We start from the raw sequence: 12,848 nt of genomic DNA, 5'->3' as shown, positions 1-12,848 counted from the left end.
GTTTGTTTGACTGTTTGGTAAAGTTTTTTTAATAACTTCTAACACTACTACAAAAAGCAGATTTAACATCGACATATTAACATCGGTTTTTGATAAAACCGATGTTAATAAAAACGAGGTGGCATTGTTGTAAATAAAATAAGTTTATTAACATTGATTTTTAAAAAATCGATGTTAACGAGTGAATACCGATGTTAACATGCACTCGTTAACATCAGTTCTTTAAAAACCAATGTTAACATTCACTCGTTAACATAAGTTCTTTTTTCTTTTCAGAAAATCAATGTTGGGTGACTTAATTAAAATCCAAAACTGGACTGCCCACGCACTCTCGCAGTCTCCCTCCCACTCTCGCACTCTCGCTCCCACTCTCGCAACACCACGTTGACCACCGTCGCAAGCGTGCCAAAACACTCACCGCGCAACACCACACTGACCACCGACGCAGGTGTGCTTCTCCATCGTGCAAAAATAGTCAGCGTCGCAAGGTCCACAGGTATGTCCTTCTGCCACCCAATATAATGTGCTTTGTTTACGTGTGCTACATGATCTTCAATGGTAGTTGATGCCTTGTGTTGGGGTAGTTGTTAGGACTTTCAGGATTTAAGTATTTAACCAAGTTGCCTATAACCTATTTCATGAAATGGCTGAGCTAATGCGAAGTATAAATAGTTCATGTTGTGTTGATAACATGATGTGTTCTCGTGATGTGGTCTCGTAGTGTTTTCGTTTTCAACTTGCCTACTTGCCTACAACCTATTTGATGAAATGCCTGAGCTAATGTGAAGTATAAATAATTATATTTGTTTGTGCTGACCCATGATGTTATGATTTCTCCTTCATCTTGCTTAGTAGTAAACAATACATAATATTGCATGACTTAAAAAGAAAGGCACAAATAAGGAGATTTGATGTTTGGTTGCAGAATGCAGATTGATTTATGCTTGAAGGCTGACACCTTGCCATTTTATCTCCTTTATTGTATTTTAACATGATATTTTAATGTTTATTGAAGCTCATCATCTTGGACGTGCCACTGGTAATGGGCTACTGACAAGGTCTTTGGGTAGTTTGCAGGAAAATAAGCTGTAATTAGTTTGCATAGGTGTATTAAAATTTTTACGGAGCACATCGTATTAACTTCATTTGTTTCATAACAAATTTCTTCAATTATATATGTAGAAATTTCTTCAATTCTGACTTATTAGCTGTCACAAGCTAGTTGGCCTCTTCATAAGGTACTCACCTACACAAGTTTTGGCATGTTAAGTGGTTTGTGCATATTGTTATTTCATTTACTAAGTGAATGTTAATATTTTTTTTTCCTTCGTGTTCATAGCAACCTAACTTTAACTTGAATGGTGATGACTTACTAATATTAGTGAAAGCAAATTTGCCAAGTGTACCTTAGTTAATTTGTTTAGAGTTGTAAAAAATGAATAGTTTTTAACTTGAGTTATTCCTATTTTAAATTTTGAAATGTGCTTGCATGATTCTCTTTTTATGAGGATTATCTTCTTTATTTATATAAATTTTGGGAAGCTGAACAGTAGTTAATATAATGTTGGTTGATGTCAGAACAATATAGAGGCAGTGTAGTTATTTGTGGGTACTTGTTAGGGAACTAGGGGAATAAGAAGGGCAACTCTAGTCTTTATCAAATGCCTAAATAAAAACTCAAGCCCTTCTTCAAGATCTTGAGTAAGAGACTCCACTTTCTCCAATTGGTTTTGCAGCTTATTCATGCTTTCAAATTTGCTTGTCTTGGCAAACATGCATGATTGTAATGCTTCATCAAGTTGGGCAAATTCACTCTCACATGCCAATTGTGAGCAACTTAGTTTCTTGGAAACCAAACTCCAGCTGCTTGACTTTGATTGTGTGGTCCCTGAGATCAATTGAAGTAATGCCTGAAATGTTGATAGAGTGACCACTTCCACATTCTTTAATAAGTTAATCAATTGATTGTCTTTGTTTACAGATGAGATGTTGCAATTTTTTGAAGTACCCTTCAAATTTGCCAAGGCTTTTGAGATGGCCTTTTTCACCACCTTCCTTGAAGTCAAGAACTTCTTAATCTCTACCTTGAGCTCCACTTCACCCCCCTTTCTCCTTCTCATAACTGATTGAAATTCTCGCATGCATTCTTTTGTGTGCAATAGAGAGTCTTTTGCGATTGTGCACACATCTAAGAGCCTTAAGGATCCATTCAAAAGCTCATTCACCCGGTTTTCTTGACACTCATGGTTAAGTGCTTCTTGGGAGATGGAAAGCTGGAATAATTTTTCAACACATTCATGCAGATCTTGCAACCTTCCTAGCTTATGATTAAGGGATAAAGAGGAAGAGGAGGCTTCATTGGAAGACCTTAACCTGTCCAAGTACTTATTGGACTGTAGGATGAGAGGGTATGGTCTAGAGGGCATGCTGTTTGAACGAGCATGAAAATGAGATTTCGTGTTCAATTAAGAGACTTCCATTTTTCCTTAGGAGAAGATAAACCTAGATGTTGAGTATAGAATTCAATTTTTGGATCTACCTTCTTGCCAATGCCATTTGCTTTATATTAAGGTGTTTTTAGTATATTGATTCCTTTCACAAACATACTTGTTAAGAAACCGCACATATGGAAGGTCACTGATGGGGACACAACTAAGGGCAAGGACCATGAAGCACTTGAAGGTCCCATGACCAGATGCATACTTAAAAAGGCCCAACACAGTGATGAGGACACAACTAAGGGCAGGGACTATGAATCACTTGAAGGGCCCGTGACCAGAGGCAGACTTAAACAGGCCCAACACGTCATAGAGACAAGACTGGTCATTTGTATAACTGTCATTGATGATGATTGAAGGCCCATGTTTCCATAATTTTTAATTTTATTTTATTATTATTTAATAATTGCAATTAAATAAATAAATTGGTGGTTGTAACTGAAACCTATGCCTTTTCAGTTGCACCAGTTTATTTTGTTTTAGGGTTTGGTGAATTATATATATTTTCCTCAAAATGAATGTATGGACTTTTGGCATTCTTTTCAAATACGTGAGAAAGCTTCTCTCAAGGTTCCAGTTGAACCAAATTCTGACTTATCAAGGTTGATTCCTTGTGGTGTCACCGTGACTTATCTTCCATCTCTGGAAGTGGCGTCCCTCTCCGTCAACAATCCTGTATCAAACGTTTTGCCCTGTAAGATTCACGTCAGTCACTGTTGTTTTCTTCACCATCCCAATTAGCTTCAATCTTGCACCTATCACATCCACAAGTAAACCTATAATCCTCCATCAAGATCCTTTTCCTTGTACAATAGTCCCTACCAATCTTCAAATAGCTGATGCAAACCTCTTTCCCCTCATCTACATCTTAATCAACCTAATAACAATGCCAGTACTGTTGTGTCCATAATCATCATTAGTACTGTCCTCATACTTAAACCTGCATGTATTGGGAACACAGTCATGGTTGAAGAACGTAGCAGGTATTTGTTCCATCCTCAAAAGAGACCTTGAAGCAACCATGACTATGAGCATGGAAAAAATACACAAATTAAAAAAACCTACACTACTGAAGTAGTGAGTGACAACTTGCAAATGATACTTCTCTTGTCATTTTTATAAGAAACAAATAATCCTATTATTATTTATTTCTTAACAAAAGGAGTAGTAGTATTAAGTTAATATGGTTCAATTAGTGATCTTAATGCTATCCATTTTTGTTTTCAAAACTATGGCATTGACTGTTAAATACAATTATTAAGTAAAGTGTTCTTCAAATGAACCTATATTAGCAGAGCTGGTGCAACCATTCCTATTAGCCATCATTTTTGAATGGTTTTAGCCATCATTTTATTGAGGTAAGCTTTCAAAAACAATATTCATTTACATGGATTAAAATGAAATAGAAGAGAAAATGGGAGGATAATTATAATTTTTCTCATGCTACATAAAATAAACAAACATACTTCTAATATTAGACAATATTCAATTTATTGAGGTAAGCTTTCAAAAACAATTTCAATAATATTCTACTTTACAATACCTAAACAAACTCAAATTAAATTTACAAACCTGCTAGTGTACAATAACATTTGAACATAAGCCATTAGGTGAGTAGTATGGCATACTCACATCCTTATTGAGTTTATTCCAGATACAAAAGCTGATCTTACGTTTCATACACCAAAAAACGAACATACACAATATATTAATTTGTTGAACATAAGAAACTAAGTTTTGGTGGCTGTGGTTTTCATGACATGGATTTTCTCCACTTGTGAGTATTATTCTTACTAGTACCTTTAGCATTGACCAATCTAGTTTTAAGGTCCACAGGCATGTACATTCCATTTCCTTCAAGCTCTTGTTCCATTTTGTCATGCCCACTCTTGCCTAATATTTACTTCCACTTGAAGAAGCCTTTCTTCTTTTCCACCACCATTGTCTCCATCTGTGCCTGCATGGCATTGCAATGGTTTTGTAGCCTATACACATCTGCCTTCAACCAAAACTAGTAGTGTGTTCTTCAAATGAACCTATATTAGCAGAGTTGTTGACACCAATCCTATTAGTCTCTTCAGCATCAACTATAACTTGTACAGTTTCTAAATGGATTAAGCCACTTGATAGAAATGACACAGGCTGATTAGCATATGAACCCTTGTAACGACTAATAAAGTAACTAATTAATGAATCCTTGTAATCTTAATTCTCCCACTATATATATATATATATATATATATATATATATATATATATATATATTTGTTACATCAGATGTTTAGTTTTATTTTTTTTAAAACAAAATACTTTATTAATCATATAAAACTAATTAAATTCTGCATAAGTTATGCCCAACTCATCAAGTATCCAGCAAAGAAGTCCTCAGATTGTTGGTTATTAGAACTATGATACATCAAACTAGGCTTATAAGGGAGTCCATCACTGAACTCTCCCTCATCTATCTCAATGTGATGCCTCTCTATGTCTTCCATATTGTCTTCCTTCACACTATTTGAAGAGTTCCCAGCCATAACTAGGGACACATTGCCCTCACTATTGTTATTATTGTTGCTCTCTTGTTCATCCTTTGTTAAATAATATGTAATGTGTTGTGTGATCTGATTTTATATTTACAGGTTAAATTTTGGATTTTTTGTAAAAACAAACAGAGTATTTAAAAAAAATTCCTAATAACAACATCGGTTTTTTAAAATAACTGATGTTAATATACACAAACAACATCGATTTTTCCAGAAAACCGATGTTAACGTATAACTTAACATCGGCTTTTCAAAAAACCGATGGTGTTTGTATATATTAACATCGGTTTTTTGAAAAACCGATGTTAATAACACTGATTTCTGTAAAAAAAAAACCGATGTTGACTTATACGTTAACATCGATTTCTATTAAAAATCGATGTTAACATAAAAAATGTTAACATCGATTTTCTACAATAAGTTAGCATTGGTTTTTTACTTAAACTGATGTTAACGTTTATAAGTTAACATCGGTTTTATATAAAAACCGATGTTAACTTTCAACATTCATACATTTTTTGGGTGTAATTCTTATTATATAACATCGGTTATTGAAATAACCGATGTTGTCAATTTTACGTTAATATCGGTTTTAAAAAACCGATGTTAAAGATAATACTTTCAACATCGGTTAAAAACTGATGTAGAAAGTCATAAATAACCGATGTAAAAAACATATTTTCTAATAGTGTAATATTTTTTAAAATGCTACTTAGAGTAACATTTTTTGAAATACTACTTGAGATAACATTTTTTGAAATGTTAACTTCTAGGTTTTGATATTTTATTCCTTTTTTATCCTTATAATATTTATTACCCATTTTAAATAAAACAATTTTTTTATTTATATTTTTTTCACTCATTCACGCTACACATTTTTATATCTTACATTATTTTATTTTAACCATTATGCAATTATAATATTTAATTTATGTACTACTCAAACTTGACACACTTCCATACTTAACAACCAATCTGGTATATCTCTTACTCTGTTCTAGGAAACTCGACTGATATAAATAAGGAAAGACAGAAACTCTATCTTTCCTAATTATCGGGAGAAAGCTTAAGGTAAGATCACACAAAATTATCGAATAAGGTAAGATAAGATTAGATTCAATCTTATCTTATGATCAACATTATCTAATCAAGGAAATTAGGCCCATGGATCTAATTTCCCCATTATAAAAGGGATCTTAAAGGTCCAATGTTAGCGGTGGTTCCCTTAAGTTCGAGACTAAGGGCAGTCTCCAAGAGGAAGAAAGGAAATAACAAACTTAAGTCTGAATATTCTACATTTTATTTAGTGTTTCTTGATATTTAAAGGCCTATCAAATATGTACAATAACCACAATCCCACTACAATAACCGCTACAATAACCACCACAATAACTGCTTCTAGACTGATAACTACCCCTATGGTAGATTTCCATGGCAGAGCATCTTCTTCCTAACATTCCCTAGCCCATCAAAAACACCCTGTCCTCAAGGTGTTGGGTGCAGAAAACAGAACCTGGATCCCAAATGAAAATGGGTGTTGGAATTAGTGCCTGAAGATGGTTGTGGAGACAGAGCCCTTTGGCAGCGACGAGAATGGCAAAGAGGAGGAGGAAGAAGGGGTGGTGGAGATTTGTGTCCCTGACCGTGGCGAAACACACAATAGAAAGGGAGAAGCGGATGTCGGAGGGATGGATGCCGTGGCTGGAAGGCTTTGTGTGGGACCGGAGACTGGCGGCAGGGAGGGGGTCAGAGGAGAGTGTGTGGTGCTTATTAACAGGAAGGTGGGAATCTACTATGGGAAGGGGAGGCGGCATAGTTTTTGCTGTTGGTGGAGGCGGCGTTGTTTTTGCTATTGGTGGTGGCTTAGCAGAGGAAAAAGATGGGTTGGTTACCTTGGGAAGCTGTTGAGACTTTGGCAAGTGTACCAAATCGCTCTTAAGTAGTAAACCTCGGAAGTCCGAGTATCATTTCCACAGGGATTTTATTGCACTTATTAGATACTTCTCAATTTGTAAGTAAGAGTAAAATAATAAAAACAGGAATAAGTGTCGGAATAGAGTGCTATTACTAAATCAAATAGTTTAAAAAGAAAGACAATTAATGAAGACGCCAAGAGCGGACAAACCCAATTGGCCTACGATGCATGTAAATATGATATTCATTACCAATGCACTGGTATTAGTTCTACCCACATCTGTTAATTACTTGCCCTTGATGCCTCACGTTGGCAAGCCTATTTTAACTACCTATCTCCCAAATGCCTTTGCGAAGATTCAATAATTAAAATGCATTAAAGTTAAGTTCTAGATGTTGCTTAAATGCATGGGCAGTGGATTATCATTCTATGCCTAGCAATGCTAACCCAATGATTCTTTTCTTAAGATGTTCTGTTAGGTGTTACCCTTTCCCAAGTGTATAACCCCTAAAACAAATGCATGCATTAATTCTTAAACCCTTATTAGGAAATACCCTCTCCCGAGCGAATAAAACCCAAAAGAAATCTAAGGACGAATGCAAGATAACAAGAAAAGAATTAGAACAGAAAAACCTGGAATAAATTCCTTTTGCATTGATAACTCTTGAAGCACATCGTACATCGTTGGCTTTTTAGGCCTGCCAGGCCCTAGCTAGGGGATTAGCCACTCATGGCCATTGAGGGCTTACAATTGGGGGTGAAAGAAAGAATGGGGATAATAAAAACAAAGAATATAGAGAGAGAAGAGAGCTCAGGCTTGGAGTGCTGAGAATAGTGCCCTGAGATGAGGTGATGATTCCTTGGGACTGGCTCTCTATTTATAGTTGTTGAAGTGGGCTTGTGGGCCTTCGTAGTCGCGCTTAGCGCCACACCTCGCGCTTAGCGCGTTCAGATCGCGCGCTGCAGTTGGTTGCTCGCTTAGCGCCTGATGCGCGCTTAACGCCACGCTTAGCGCCTGCAGTTGGTTGCTCGCTTAGCGCCTGATGCGCGCTTAGCGCCACTGTTGGGCTGGGCCTGCTTCAGAATTCCTTCTTTCTCTTCATTTCTGTTGCCATTTTTGCTTAATGTACCCTCATTTTTCGTATCTGCAACCAGAAATTCAATTTAATTAATTTTTTCAACTTTTAATTATAAATAACTGCTAAATAATTAATTTTAAGCCAAAATTTGACTATTTAACTACTATTAATTCACAATTATTTAGCAGTTATCAGAAGCAGAGGCGACATGGGTGGTGACTTCGCAGAGGCAGAAGATGGAGAGGGTTGTCTGGGTACCATGGTATTCAATATTTGGAGAATGGCATCAAGTTTGGAAGCCATGGAAGTTTGGGCTGCAGTGAGTTTGGCTATGGCATCCTCAAGGTGGTCAAAAGTTTGGTGTCTGCCATTGAAGAGCGGCAGGATGGACCAATTGTTAGCGGTGGTTCCTTTAAGTTTGAGACTAAGGGAAGTCTCCAAGTAGAAGAAAGGAAATAAAAAACTTAAGTCTGAATATTCTACATTTTATTTAGTGCTTCTTGATATTTAAAGGCCTATCAAATATGTACAATAACCGCAATTCCACTACAATAACCGCTACAATAACCACCACAATAACTGTTTCTAGAATGATAACTATCCCTATGGCAGATTTCCATGGCAGAGCATCTTCTTCCTAACATCCAAGGTAACCAACCTCATTTTAACTCATTCATTGATAATTGTTCATTACCTCTATCCTTATAGCTTGAGCATCATTAGAGTACCTTTATAGGTATACCCCCACCACCATACTAGGAGGAGCAACATCACATCAAGATTTGGCCAAATGTAAGAACAAATTATTATTTAAACATTATACTTCATGAAATTGAAAATAATAAATGTTAGAATTAAAAAATTTGTGACGGTTAAAACCCCCAAAATGAATTAAACAATTTCTTCCGGTTAAAATCCTCCAAAAATTGTAATTTTTTGTCACTTCTTGAGAAATTTTCTCTCACTTTCTAATGAGATTAGATGAGAAGATGAAGCAATAATGGGTTCTAGTGTTTTCTGAGTGTAACTAGAAAAGTAGAGAGAGAAAATAATTAAGTTTGTTAGCCACATCAGAGAACCCTCTAACGCAGTTACTATTGAGAACCAACAAAAATATGTTTTATTTGTACAATGACCAAATTAATAGCAAAAATATTATGAGAATGAGATTAATATTTTTCCAATTAATTTTATAGGGATCTCAAATATATTTTACCTTATTTTTATTATTTTTGAATAATTTTATATTAGATTATTTATTTTTATTATTATGTTAATTAACATAATAAAAGTATAATGTTTACTTAATTGTATATTTTAGATACTTACAAATATTAAGATATACTCCAATTTTAGAGGTATAAGATTAATAGTAGAATGCATACTATGAAAAAATATAATAATTGAAACTAAAAATGTAATAAAAATAATCTATCTACAAATAAAAAATTATATTAAAATCACTACTAGAAAAATGTCTTTTCACGTCGCCGTATCTACATCGGTTTTTTATAACTGATGTAGTAAATGATACGGTGACATTTTTTAAAATAAAGCAAACTCTTTTAATCCAGTTACGACAATTTTTGTACAACCGCCTTTGATGTGAATGTTACGAAGGCTATTTTATAAAAACCATCTTTGTTAATCAACCTACCTACTACGGGTTTTAAAAATCGCCTTTGATTGAAGTTATAAAATCTTTAATTATTTTATTTATTTCGGTTTTCCCTTTGAAATAAATATATTATACAAAATACAACCAGCAACAACCTTAACGTTGCTCCCAAGGCCTCTGCTGTCTCCATCGCGCCAAAGAGAGAAAGGCAGTGATGTCTTCTCCGCTTCACTGTTGCTCGCCACGATGATACTGAACACCACCGACAACAGCGTGAGGTAAACCTCCCCAGTCTCCTTCTTGCATGTGATCAAAAACACAAAAATCTCGGTGAAGAATGGCGTCGTTGCGCCGATGGCCTGGTTGAAGGAAACAGGGAGGTAGCAGAGAGAGGTGTTGCCGTAGACAATGGAGAAGCAGAAGATGGCGCTAAGAGCGAAGATCAACTTCCCAAAACCTCGTCACGGTCTTCAGCAGTTGCTGTCACAACATCAGCATCTGCATCTGCTCATGCAATTGGAATCGATAATGATTCCTTAGTTAAAAGTATATTATACCCTGCACTCTCCCTTTCCAACATTCTTCACTTCAACGTGCAGATCATGGTGGGCAAGGATGAGCCCGAGGACAAAATCATCAACCGCTTTAAGAAGGAGGTCCTCAAAGCCAGTGTGCTTCAGGAGTGCAAACACACAAGGTTCTTTGAGAACAAACACGACAAGATCAAGAGGAAGGCCCACGAAGCTTCTAGAAGGAACCGAAAAAGGTTGTTTACTTTCCTTTCCCTATCAAAATAAAAATGATTTTATATTTTTTTTATTGACAAATTAGTTTGATATTTTTGTTTCTGCGGGAAGAGGGTTCGGACCTATGATCTTTTTTCCTTCCTTTCTTTTTCAATCATGTAGCCAACTTTATGTTTCCCATATTTATTTAGTTTTATTTAATTTTTCTGATTGATGTCATGTCAGGAAGCCACAATCAAGAGCTTGGGCAAAAAATAAACATGGTTCTATAAAGAAGAAAAAGGATGCTGCTAATGATGATATTGATGATTGGGAACTTCCACATGTAGATATTCCATACACTTGAAGTTCTGTTTTAGGCTAGCTTGCTGTTGATCTTTATATTATGCAGCATCATTTTTTGTATTGAGTATTGTTTTGGGCACCTCTTGTTCTCATTGCAAGCATTCTTAAATCCATAAATTACTTTGCTTATAAAAAATATTTCAATTTTATTTGGCTTCCTGACAGACAACCTATTGTATCTAGTTGGTTAAAATCAGTCTATTCAATTTTATTTGGCTTCCTGAATCTTCTTGTTATAGAATAAGTGCCTGATCTGAGTCATGTTTACAGAGATATGTCTTAAATTATTTTATGATGCATATCAATTTCTTCTTTGCATCTTAAGCATTTTGCTTCTTTGAATTAATTTTCTACCCCTTTGACAGATGAAAAGTATTTTAAGGTAAACCAACAAACCTGGAATTTGTTATGTGTGTACTGCTAGATAATATTTGGTTGATTCAGTACTAGGTGATATTGCAACAAAATTAACACTAACTTAATATTGGTCTAGGGAAGCTTTGAAAATGTTGAGGCAATAAGAAAGGATGGCATAAAGGTTTGTTTTGTGAATTGCATAGTCCCTGATATTGAATTTATTATACCATCAAATGTTTTGTGAATATGCAGTGCCCTTTGTTGTGCAAAGAATTCATCATAGATGCATGGCAACTCTACTATGCTCAAACTAAAAGTGCAGATGTAGTCCTTTTAATTGTTGTTGTTTTGCCTGATCTTGACATCAAATACATGATTAAAATATGCAAATTACTCAGATTGACTGCACTTGTTGAGGTACCATTGGTGCTTTTTTTTTGTTTGTTTCCTAAATTTGAATGACATTCAAATTCAACATTAACAAAAAATTTTAAGCCTACTGATATATGATGTTTAATATGAATCTAGTCTTGTGCTATGTTTTAAGTTTATCCTATTTTGTGTAAACTTGGTCCTAAGGTGGGTCATTTTGAGTTTTGAATAGTGCTATGTACAAACAAAGAACCTCTTTAATATTATGATTTTGAACATGAAAGCAAGAATTGAAGTGTATTAGATTCAAAGTGGGTCACTTTGACTACGTCGCTTTCATGGCCACGACCGATGTAGAATTCCAGACGTTCTACATCGGTTATTAGGACAATCGATGTAGAATGGTCAGAATTCTAAGACGGGTGTGCCTCAAGACCCGTCTTTGAACCGCACAATTCTAAGACGGTCGAGCAACCGATGTAGAAAGACGCGGGTGTTTCAACAACGCCGGTTACAATGACGCGTGATAATCGATGTAGAAAGACGCTTTTAACTGATGTAGAAATGTAATTTTGTAGTAGTGAATTAATTAAAAAACTAAAATCATAACACCTCAAGAATATATTTAATCAATAAAATAACATTGAAATTTATTAAAAATATTATATAAATATGTCTATTTTTGTCATTTTATATTTTTTCAACTATTTCAACAAATAATTCTATCGAACACTTATGATATATTAAGCTAACTTAAAAGTTTTGAGGTACCAACTTTTCAACTATTAGCTAGTTTTTTAGCTTTCATTTATTTTTTAATTTTTAGTTAGTTTTGTCAAACATGACTTAAAACATCCAAAGTTTAGAAATAGAGGGAGTATATAACTTTCTGTGATTAAAATGGTGTAAAATGGCACTAATTTTAATTAAAAAAATATTAAATGTCCACCCCAATTTTAGAGTGAATAATAATATAAAAGGGAGGGAGAAAGTAAAAAGAAAATAAATATAGTTATAAGTTAATGGTTTTTACTTACAACTGACAATAATAGATATAATTTAATGACTTTTACCTACATATAAAATAAACTATAGGTATTATCTATAATGACAAACAAATACAATTGTAAGTAAATGTATGTCGGTAGGTAAAACTTATACATATTATCTAGGATGGACCCAAAAAACTTATTTAGTGGGGGCAAGAAAAACTTATATAATATTTTTACAAAGAAAAATATCATAAAAACTTTTATGGTATAAGTAATCTTATGACTTTTGTAAAAATATTATAAAAAATTTTACAATATAAGAAATCTCATGACAACAGTACTAGAAAAAAGGCTTTCTACAACACTGTTTTTACATCGGTTAT

General features: G+C 34.5%; 1 pseudogene; it reads right to left on the bottom strand.

The window, feature by feature from the left end:
• Positions 1-1,616: 1,616 nt before the first annotated feature.
• Positions 1,617-2,480, bottom strand: LOC114398695 (annotated as a pseudogene).
• Between the last annotated feature and the right edge of the window lie 10,368 nt (positions 2,481-12,848).

This window comes from Glycine soja, chromosome 19, assembly GCF_004193775.1.
Source record: "Glycine soja cultivar W05 chromosome 19, ASM419377v2, whole genome shotgun sequence".
NCBI lineage: Eukaryota > Viridiplantae > Streptophyta > Magnoliopsida > Fabales > Fabaceae > Glycine > Glycine soja.
The sequence above is the reverse complement of the archived record's forward strand: the minus strand, read 5'-3'. Positions and strand labels throughout refer to the sequence as shown.